Here is a 12,001-nt window from a genome sequence, read left to right on the forward strand (position 1 = left end):
GACACAAATTTGCACTTTGAGAAACACATCTGATACAGATAGGTGTGTATATTATTTCCTAATGAAAAATAGTCATTAAATATTTTTTAGTATATGTGATCAGTGTTTTGGGAGGTGAATATTTTAAGTCTGCTAAGTGTAAAGATTTGTATTAATCCTTCTCTGTAAAACAAAGCAGAAAGAAAATCCAAGATCAAGACAGGTAAGATTTCTCAAATATGTCCTAACATATTCTTCTATGCACTAGACTCCTCTATGATTAAAGCTGTATATCTGAGCACTCTCCAGTTCTCTAAACTAGTGGATATACAATCTGGGAGATGCCAAAGCTCTTTGCTCATTAGCATTTTATCTCTGAATTGCATTGCATTAATAAATACTTGTCCAACATGGAATATTGACTGCCAGGAGAAGGTAATATGGAGAAACTCAAATTTCCCACAGGGCAGACGGATATGAAGGGAGAAGGTAGAAATTTATGCCAGGGTTCAATCTGAAACGTTTTTGTAATGGCCACCATTTGGATTAGACAGAGGACTGTAGTGTCAAATGGGCTTCCAGCAGAGTGTGATGGAGGTTTGGGGTTTTTAGAGCACTAATTTATCATATAGCTGTACTTGTGAGTGGTGTACAGCTATTTCCCTTATGCATATGTAACAGAATGAAAAGGGTATGTTACCAACATCATAACCAAGCATTCATATTTTACAGTCCCAGCTGGGACTGAATGAATATTTTATGAACTGAAAAGGTAGTTTGGGTTCACTTGGCACAATTCCCATGGCAGCTGATTGGGAGCTGGCCTCAGTTTGAGCTGTAAGGTTTGCAGTGAGTGAGAAAGGAATCAAAGGCAGTATGTGTGTTCTTCCTCATATACTGCTGCAGAACCTGGCCTTGAAAATTCTCACTGAGGCTGCCAAGTTTATATAAAATATCTTTAAACTAATTGACATAATGACTCAAACTCATGTTTTCTGTCAGCAGGTCATCTGTAGGTGTGCTTAGGCCCTAATTCTGGCCAAAGAATTGATTTATTTCACCAGGAACAAGCAGCAATGATGATGCTTGCCATTGCTTCATGACTTGCACAAGGGTGGGGAGTAAACAGTCCTTTGAGAGAGAGCAAGAACCGACCCAGATCTGAACCAGCTCTATTAATCAAGTAATGAAAAGTGCCTGAAAGCAAAGTGTATTTCCATTTTTCAGTGGTCTAAAATACAGGGAGGTATTTGCAGTATTTTCATTGTTTGGCCACTTCAGTGAGAAGTCAATAATTTGAAAAACATGAGTGATTAGAAACTCTCAGCTAGCTTTCAATTAATAGAAAATAGGAATATGGCAAAATTTTTCTTTTATATTTTTCAGGTGAGTAATGTTATATATGTTTTTTGCTGTTGAATTTGATCATTCTGATGACTTTCTCCATAGGATGCAGAACTCTCCTCGAAGAAGAAATATTAATTCATCTCCCTTATACAGAATAAAAAAGAACAGCAATGGTTCAGCTTATGCCTGTGAGCAGAAAAAATGTGCTGTACTCTCCGAGATGTGAAGAGAATAAAGGAATTATTCTGGAGCGATTAAATAATTGTAAAAGATGTGAAAATTATTATTTTATCTTGGTTCTTTGGTTTACCTTTGTCTCATTTTCCAAACAGTTTGCTGCATTTATTTAGTACACCAGAAATTTAAAACAGCCAGTTTGCATATGGGTGCATGTGTTTGACAAACATGATAAATAAAATTTATATAAAATATAAAATTTATATTATAAATTTATAAATAAAAAATTATTTTAAGTTCATTTATAGTTCTAATTCTCAATCTTTGCATTCCTTGCAATAAATACATAAAATATAAGTGTGACATCTCATTCTTTGGTTGCTTCAGCCATTACTCAATGGTGTTAAAAAAGTCAAATATGGAACTGAAAGTGGTAGATTTATATCTCATTTGAAAAAGCTCAATACCAAGTCAGAGGAATTAAAATAAGCCCTAGTTTGACTTGAAAAAAAAAATCACTTTTGTGTGTCTCAATAATATTTCACTTTTAATTTAGAGATACTATTGCTCTTTATAATGGGAAATTAAAATATAATAAAATCCCAGCAAGATTTCAGAATATTTTTCACCTGAGCAGCTGTCAGATCCCGTGAGGGAGATCCTGGGCCTCCTGCTCTGGGATAGCAAAATGTTGAATCTGGAGAGGGCAGGCTGGACTGCCTCCTCTGGGGCAGCTGATGTTGAGGATACCCTTGGACTAAACTGAGGCAAAACAATGCGAAACGACCAATTAGGAAGCTTTAGCTATGGAAGCAGCAATTTAAACTTTTAAACCTTGTGGTAGGTTGAACAGTCCATGTCAGCAACAACTTAAATTTCTGAACAGCCCTCAGCATCATCAAGTTAAACTCCATTGAACAGCCTGAAGCAGCAGCACATTAAATTTTTAAGGAGAAATGAAGAAGGAAAGATATGAAAATTAGAGGTAAAGGATTCATGTCACCACCCAGGGTTCCAGCACCATCTCTGGTGCAGTTCCTGTGGATGGTGGGTGCACACGCAGCCCCCTCAGTAGTGCTATTTACAGAACAGTTCTTGTGCAGGCACATTTTGTTATTCCCAAACTTTTCAGAAGAGAGCTGGGTTTTCTCATAGCTCCAATTCCCCTGTCAGAAACACAACTGCAATGCTCTCCAAATCTGGTTTTAGAGATAGTTACCCAAGATAAGGAGGGTGGTCTCTAAAAAGTGCTATTCTGCCTCCAAGACCCTCTCTCCTAACATTGCCTTACCTCGTTGGCATGGTAACATTCCTTTTCTCCTCTGCCCAATGTTTGAGACGTGAACTCTTTCAGGTTTACATCAACTCTTTCAGGATTTCAGCCTCTCACAGCAGCTCTCCTTAGGATGAAAACCACATCCTACTCTCCCTACCCTGTAACTGTAAGTTGCCACAGACACTGAAGGCACACAGCAGACCATTGGCTAAGGCAAGAACTGAGATGAGATTCTCTGATTTGTGAATCTGTGTTCCAACCACCAGATTAGGTAACTTTTATTCCAGGAGCAAATATTCAATCGTTATGATGTGCGCTGCAGTACAAGCTAGGAAGCTACAAGCAGAGGGCTGGAACCTATTGTTTTAGGCACTCTGACAACACAAGCCAAAAATAAAGTATAGCAGGGTAAAATTGAAGATGGAAAAGCAGTGCACAGCAGCATATTTGTTTCTGAGGGCATTTTTCCTTGGTTTGCCACATATCCTGTCAATACTACAGCCTTAAGATGAATTTGACAGACTTAAAGTTTGTTTGCACATATTTTGGTTGATGAAATAACAACTTTGAAAGTAATCAGCAGCCACACAGAAGACACACAATAGCTTGGGGATTTTTGACTTAGGAAGATATATGGAAAATGACTGGAGTTGTCAAATGAAAATCAAGTAAGGATTTGCATTGAGCCTGGTTATCACATTAGACTGCTACAATAAAATCACAGACTCAAAGAATTGTTTAGGTTGCAAAAAGATCAAAAGATCCCTAAGATACATCCATTAACCCAGGACTGCCAAGGCCAGCCCTACACCATGTCCCTAAGTGAAATATCTACAAATATTTTATTTATCTTCAGGGGTGGTGACTCAGCCTCATCCCTGGGCTCTTACTGTTCTAATGTGCTTGACAACACTTTCGGTGAAGAAAATTTTCCTGATATCCAGTCTAAACGTCCCCTAGCACAACTTGAGGCCGTTTCATTTAGTCCAGTAGCCGTTACTTTGGAGAAGATACCACATCCCACCTGCCTAAAGCCTCCTTATAGGTAATTGCAGAGTAATGAGGTCTGCCCCAAGCCCCTATTTCTCCAGGCTAGACATCCTCAGCTCCACCCGTTGCTTCTCTGGAATGGCCTGCCCAGGGAGGTGGGGGAGTCATCATCCCTGGATGTGTTTAAAAATAGACTGGATGTGGCACTCAGTGCCATGGTTTAGTTGAGGTGTTAGGGCTGGGTTGGACTCAATGATCTTGAAGGTCTCTTCCAACCTGGTGATTCTGTGAATTCTGTGAATTCTCATAAAACAGGACTGGCCCCAAGGCTGAGCCCTGGGGAGCATCCGTGGTGTCTGTCCCCAGCTGGATGTGACTCCATTCCCCCCCTCCCTGGGCCTGGCCCCACAGCCACTGTTTTACCCAGCAAAGAGCACACCCACCCAGGCCATGAGCCATCTCCAGGAGAATGTTGTGGGAAATGGCGTCTAAGGCTTTACCCAACTCCAGGGAATCGGGACCCACAAACTCTCCCTCATCTGCTGAGAGGGTCATCTTGTCCTGGGAGGAGATCAGGATAGCGTAGCATGCCTTACATTAAGTAGTTCAGATCTTCCTTCTCCTCCTTTGTCACTGTGTTTTTCACCATCCATTAAAGGCTGGAGATTCTCCTGAGCCCTCCTTTTGTTACTGATGTACTTATGGAAACAGTTTTTTATCATCTTTTAGGGCACTTTTAGGGCCAAATTAACTTCCAGTCAGGCTCTGGCCCTTCTGATTTTTCCCTTGCACAACCCCATGAAGGCTGTGTAGTGATCCCTTCTCCAAAGGTCATAAACTTCCTGGTTCCATCTGAATTCCACCTGAGTTCCATCCAGGGCCCAGCTGGCGGGGCAGAGTGTGGCCATGGAGCCCCGGTGTCTGTGACATCAGGGGGGACACGTCCCCAGACACCGCACGCTGCAGGGCCGGCGCTGCAGGGCGGCTCCAGGCAGCGGTGAGGGCGGCAGGCAGGGGCAAGGCTGGGCCGAGCGAGGGCCAGGCCAGGAGCACCAGCACTGGGGAGTGCCCAGGGCTGGGCAGAGGCTGCAGGGGCTGTGGAGAGCACCTCGGGCAGGGCAGGTGCCCCCTCTGGGACGAGTGTCCTGTCCCTGGGCAGGGCAGGTACCCCCTCTGGGACGAGGGCCCTGGCCCTGGGCAGGGCAGGTGCCACCACTGGGGCGAGTGCCCTGTCCCTGGGCCCTGCGCTTCCTGGCCCCGCTGCCCCAGCCACCCTCCCCCTACTACCCGACCTCACTGAGCCCCATCTCACCCTCTTCCTTCTCCAGGCCATGGCTGGAAAGATCACCAAAATCCTGCTGGTGCTGGCCATCCTCCAGTATGGGCTGAGGGCGGATGCCCAGGCAGTGAAGGTCACGGAAGAGGTTCTGACACAACATGAGGAACAGTGCAACCAGGAGATGTCTTGGCTGGTGAGAGAGACTGTAAATCATTCAAGTGACTGGGCAGCTGGGACTAACTCCTGGTTAGTCTGTGAACAGCAGGGCAGTGATGCTTTAGCATGGGCTGAGTTTAACAGTGCCTCTGCCCAGGTGTTGTTTCCTGCCTGTTCCTCATCTCTGTTTTCCAGTTCAGGGGCCTGGGTACATGGAGAACAACTGGTCTTACTCTAAAGACTGAGGCAAAGAAGGCATTAAATCTCTCAGTCTATTCCTCATTCTATCTCACTATATTTCACCCCCATCCAGCAAAGGATGGAGATTCTTCTGGGCCCTCCTTTTGTTGCTAATGAACTTATAGAAACATTTTTATTCTCTTGCATGGCAGTTAATATATAACCAGATTCAGTTCTGTTTGGGCTTCGGCCCTTCTGATTTTCTCCCTGCACAACCCCACCACAGCTGTGCAGTGCTCCTGAGTGGCTGCCCCTTCTTCCAAAGGTAATAAGTCTCTGGCTCCATGTGAGTTCCATCCAAAGTTCCAGCTGGCTGGGCAGGGTGTTGCTGTGGGGCTCCAGTGTGTCTGACATGAGAGGAGAGGGACACATCCCTAGATACCCCATGTGGCAATGTCACTGCTTGAGGCAGCAGTGAGTGGGGCAGGCTGGGGAAGGCTGGGTTGAGGGACAGACAAGAAGCACCAGCACCTGGGTGAACTTTTAAAGCTGGGGAAAGGGTGCAGGGGCTGTGGAGATTTTTTTGGGAGGGGCAGGTGCAGAGGGGCACAGGGCTGCCAGCTACAGCCAGTGCCTGTGGGGAGGTGCCCCCATCCCCAAGGAGTTCCCCAACCTTCTGGCTGCCTCCAGGCTCCTACACTCCCTTTCCCAGCCAGTGCCTGTGGGGAGGTGCCCCCATCCCCAAGGAGTTCCCCAACCTTCTGGCTGCCTCCAGGCTCCTACACTCCCTTTCCCACCCATGCCTGGGTCCTCCATCTCCTGCCCCCACTGCCCCAGCCACCATATCTTCGTCACCCAGCCCTGTTGAGCTCCTTCTCTCCCTCCTCCTCCTCCTCCTCCAGGCCATAGCTGGAAGCATCACCAAAGCCCTGATGGTGGCTGGCATCTTCCAATACGCACTGAGCGTGGATCTCCCAGCAGTGAAGGTCACAGAAGAGCTCCTGAGGCAGCATGAGGAGCAGCGCAGCCAGGAGATGGCCAAGCTGCAGAAGATGGAGCAGAGGATGCAGGAGCAGAGCAGACTCACCCAGGAAAGCATGCTCTGCTCAGTCTGCCAGCAGTGGTGGTTCTGGAATTGTGTTGAAATAGTCCTCACACTCTTTGGGATCTACTGGCTGCCCTGTCAGAAGAGAGCCGGTTCTGGCAGTGGCAGCCAGGAGAGAACCACCTGCAGTGCCCAGGAGCAGATGAGGGAGGACAAGCCCTTGGATAAGGTAGGGACCTCCACTGCTTTTGCCTTTTCCTTCCCACAAACAATGTTCTGACAGCTGCATCCAGCCATGGGAGCTGGCAGCGCCTACAAAGTCCTGAGCACCTGCAAGGACAACATCATCAACCTCCCTGAGACCACCCACTCTGCACTTTTTCCACCAGAGCTGGGCACTGGGCAAGATCTGCTGATAGCACTGCAGCCATGGAGAGCAGCAGCCACAGAATGTGCCGTGCTTCCTCCTCTCCCACCTGAGGAGGCAGAGTCCAAATCCCTGCTTCCTCCACAACCTCTGCAAATGGTCCAGTTGTGACACTCCCCCTGCCAGGAGATGCAGAAGTGATTTCCTCCTTGTCTATCTGTTAATAAAATTATTGATTTGCTTTGAGAAATCCGCTGTCTGTGAGGGTCTGGGCAAGACTGGGTTGGGGGGTGGCTCCATCTCCCCTCTGTAACAAAGAGATTAATTTTGTGCTCCCATGGATGTTTGCAGTGGTTGCACTTGTGCTTAGACACTTGGCACCTCCCTGTCTTCTCTCCTCCTGGGGTTCTTGCTGTCTCCTTGTCCCAGCATCTTTTCCCATGCCTTGGAATACCTCTGAAGTTGCTTCAAAAGATTCTGCTGAAATCAGCAGTTCCATCATAGGATCTTTTCCTCAAGCTGTTCTTTGTAGGATGGTTGTTCCATAAATTGGAACACACAAAGGCCTGCAGAGGCCATTGCATCACCTGTTTCTGATCATCAGATCTTGACCCACAGCTGAAGCTTCAGCCACTTCTGGACACAGTTTGATGGGTGCTGGGTGACCCCCTTGTGCACACAGACCTCCTGCTTTTCTCCCTGCACTCCCCTTCCAAAGTGGGGGCACTGTCTGTGTCTCCCAGGCCGCTGAGAATTCACTCTTGGCACAGGCAGAGCTCTGTCTTTGGCCCAGGTGTCCAAGCCTGGCAGAGGTGGGGCTGCAGGGGAGGCCTGGGAGAAGAGGGAAAATGCTGCAAAGGGGAGGGAGAGGGAAGAAAGAAGTACTAGGAACAGTGAGGAGGAGGAGGAGGAATCAGTAGTAAAAATGTCATTTCTAAATAAGTCCTTTTAGGACTAAATTGACATGGCAATCAAGTATTATTAGCTTTTCATGTATTTACTAAAGTTTAAAACCTTTATAGTTTCATGTATCAAGGGACCTGAGTTGGTCTCATGGTCATTTTTGTGGATGTCAGTCCTGAAATCAGGCATTCCAGTTCCCTGTGCACTACCATACAGGTAAGCTGCACAGTAAAATGAAAAACGTTTTCACTCCAATCTCCATTGAACACAGCAAGGTATCTAGAGTTTGTATGTATAATTGAGAGCATTTCACATGTCAGCCTGTAAACAAAATACAACATGCGTTTTTAATTCTGGGAGAGTGTCACTACCCTATAACATCATTAGTATTTTAATTAAGATGCCTCAAAGGAAATAATAGCAGAACACTGGATGAAGAGATTGAATGCACCCTAAGCAAGTTTACTGACAATTCAGAACTGGGGGGAGTGGCCGATCCACCTGAAGGCTGCACTGCCATTCTTTGAGACCTTGAGAGGCTGGAGAGTGGAGCAGACAGAAAATTAATGAGGTTCAACAAAGGCAAGTGTAGGGTCCTGCACCTGGGGAATAGCCCCAAGTACCAGCACAGGCTGGGGGCTGACCTGCTGGAGAGCAGCTCTGCAGAGAAGGACCAGCAAGTCTTGGTGGGTGACAAATTGACCATGAGCTGCCAGCGTGTCCCTGCAGCCAGGAGAGGGAATGGGATCGTGGGGTGCACTGGGAAGAGTGTGGGCAGCGGATCAGGGAGGGGATCCTTTCCCTCTGCTCTGCCCTAGAGAGGCCACACCTGGAGTGCTGTGTGCAGGTCTGGGCTCCTCGGTACAGGAGAGACAAGGAGCTATTGGAAATGGCCCAGCAGAGGCCACAGTGGTGAGGAGGGGTCTGGAGCATCTCTCTTGTGAGGAGAGACTGCGGGAGCTGGGCATGTTCCATCTGGCGAGGAGAACACTGAGAGGGGGCCTCATCGATGCATATCAATAACACAAAGGCAGTGCCAAGAGGATGTGCCAGACACTTTAGCGTGGCCCAGGGACAGAACGAGGAGCAATGGCCATAAACTAAAACACAAGGAGTTCCACCTCAACATGAGGAAGAAGTTTATGTCAAAGCTGGCAGGGCACTGAAACAGGCTGCCCAGGATAGTCATGGAGTCTCAGCAGATATTCAAAACCCACCTGGATGCGTTCCTATGCCACCTGCTCCAGGTGACAGCTTTGGGCAAGAGGGTTGGACTGGGTAATTTCCAGAGGTCCCTCCTATCCCTAATGATTCTCTGATTCTTTGAACTTGTAAAATTTATAAAAAACTGATTGTATATGCAAATTTTAAAGGGAAGCATAAAATGTAATATGTAAATAATATTTTCCCCCTCTTTGTTGCTTTTTCTTTCCCTGTTCCCTTGCCTCTTCCCTTTCCCAGTTCTTTAAGTCCTTGAGGCCAATAGTAGAAATACTCCAATACTCCATTCCCGAGGGAGCAGCCGGGCTTTTCCCAGGTTTTCCCTCAGGATTTCCCAGGTTCCTTGAGGAACCGCACGGCCATGGCGGGGCCTGACCGCGAGGGGTCGCCCTTGTACCGGCGCCGATGGATCGGGAAAATCCCCGCGGATTCCCTTTAACAGGCGCTTCCATCATTGTAAATATTGCTGCATCACCATTCCTTCGCTAAAGAAGACAGTTTTAATGCAGTTTCTCCATTTTGAAATTATGGTGTTCCTTGGAAGGACATAATTTGCTGATTAGAGATATGTTTGTTTAGCTGCAGTGCCTCAAGTTTCAAATGTGATTGCGTTCATTTTAATCACATAACTGGTCTTATTTTCAGTAACACAGACTTGATTGTTCCAAATGCATTTATAAATTCTTATCTCAGTTATGTCACGTGATTAAAGGGATATTACTAATTCCTAAAATCATAAAACCCCAACTTACACAGAGGATAAAGTGCTGGAAGAAGGAAGCATCTTTTGAATTTATTTAAAAATAAAAAAAAAGGGCTCGATTTTAAGTCTTTAATCCTGCTTATGCTGCCCTAAGAGATAGGCTCCAAAACCACACACGATCCTTGTGCCTCTGATGTGAAAGAGCTGTCAAATGTCACACACTGGGTGTGACACAGATACACTTGGCTCATGTCACATTGCCCCTTGCCCGTGGCTGCATGTCTTTTGTCTGCCATGCTTTACCATGTCTTCCTTCATTCTAGATGCAACCTACCCCAGAAACTGCCAGCTGCTCCAGCTGCTATCCCTTATTCTTCCACCCTACACAACAAGGGAGGAGAAAATAAATTAATTGAGGCAGTGGCACTTCACAGCACAATTTCCTGGTTCCTGTCCCACCCCTTCTGCCCTGTGATCAGAGCTCCTGTTCCTCCTCTGCTTGGAACTTTTCGGGGGTAGAAAAACTTGAGCTTTCTGGGCCTGCAAGCACCAAAGAGGGTAAACTTTAAAAAAAGCAAGGCAGGGAGAGGTTTTGCTGATGGAAGAAATTGCACCTGGAAAGTCACCTTTAATCCAGAGATGGATTTTCAGAAACCTTCATTTTCAGCCAAGGATTGAAGTGGGACCTATAAAGAAATAACTAACAATGTTACAAACACATGTAATCATCTGTCCCAACCTGACATATTTAACAGTCAGGTCTGTGGGCCATAGGGTGAAGAACAGGGATCCAAGGACATACAATGTCAGCAGCAAAATGTTGCTCAAGTTCCACAAAGCTCCTTTCCCAGCCCACTACCAGCCTGCCACCAAGGAGCGTCCATGCTCTCCAGGATGTGTGTGCCAGGGATGTGGGGCTGGAAGAGTAGGAGTTTCATTACCTTGTTCCACAGGTTACTTAGGTGCTTTTTTAGGAAGAGGTCATCACTGGGCCACAAAGCACTTGAAAAACGTCCTCTCTCACCCTTTCTCCGTGCAGTGGTGGGGAGAATGCCAGTGGAAAATTCCTGTGCACAGTGAGGTCAAATATACTAGTTTTTCCATCTTTTTTAACTACCCAAGCAGTGAAAAGCAACTGGAGTGACAGTCAAGACTGATTCAGACACAGCTCCAGGAAACATTATGCAAGAACAGGACCTTGATGTAAACAGGAGTTCAGGACCTTAATACAAATGGGAGCCACTGAAAACATCAGGCTGATGGCCTGCTGAGATGGGGTTGTTCTAATCAGAAGAAATATTTGAAAGCTAACTCCATCTCCTGAGCACAACAATGCCTGAACCCAAAGGTGGATATGTGTGGCAGTACCATTTGTGGGTTTCTCTGGGTCGGATTGAAGGAACTTGAGATGGCAGTTCATGTTTGGACTCAGGTGTTTATTATTTCTTATCAGTGAAACAGTCTCACTGCTGTGAGTTCAGCAGCTTTTCATTAGAAGGCACAAAATGGCTAACAGTCTCTTGTTACAAGGTCTTTCAAGACTAAGCTATCCAATTAAGAACTGACACCTGGATTATTTTCCCTTTAACCCAATAATTGATCCCAAAGAGCTGCAATGTGGACTTTTCTGCCCAATTACAAAATGCCACCCCAACCCAAGAAGAAGGAAGAAGCAGCATGAAGAAGAAACCCAGACCAACACCCTGTGCCCTCCATTTTGCTTCCATCCACAACACACTAAAAATCCCAAAACCTAAATTTCTCACCAAGTGATACGCCTACACTACTCTCTATAATCTATTTCACACTTTTGTGGATTCTAGTCTACCTTGAAGTCTAGGAAACTTTCTCCATGAAGGAGGGTCAAAGTCAGTGCTGCCCTGGGGCTCAGGGCACCCCAGGGCAGACAGAGAAATATTCCCAGGGCCCTGGGTTTCCACAGATACGGGAACATGGGACTGAGCACCCTAACTGGGCCTTGGAGCCTCAGAGCCAGCGTGGGCTGGCAGGGAAGTGACATTAAAGAGCGGGAACAGTTTGTACACCAGCCAACATGCAGAGGTTTAATTTCTCCCCAGCAGGTAACAAACACTGACTGTGAAAGTCAGTGTGCAGTGAATAACAAACATCCGAATGTGGGGCATCCGGAGAGGCAGCAGTCCAGCCCTGGCAGCATCAGCAGCTGCACTCCAAGCACAAAGCTTCTACTGCAGTGACTATTGACCGAGCCCAGCAGCCCTTTGCAAGGAGAGGCTTCTCATCCAACTGTGTATCAGAGAGAGCTGATGGCTTTGCTTCATAATTTGGCTCTGACACAAGGGAACAGAGCAGCAAGAGAAGGCAGCAAATGCAGGCAAACCCTTCTGAACTAGTTGTGA

This window comes from Motacilla alba, chromosome 1 (assembly GCF_015832195.1).
Source record: "Motacilla alba alba isolate MOTALB_02 chromosome 1, Motacilla_alba_V1.0_pri, whole genome shotgun sequence".
Taxonomy (NCBI): Eukaryota; Metazoa; Chordata; class Aves; order Passeriformes; family Motacillidae; genus Motacilla; species Motacilla alba.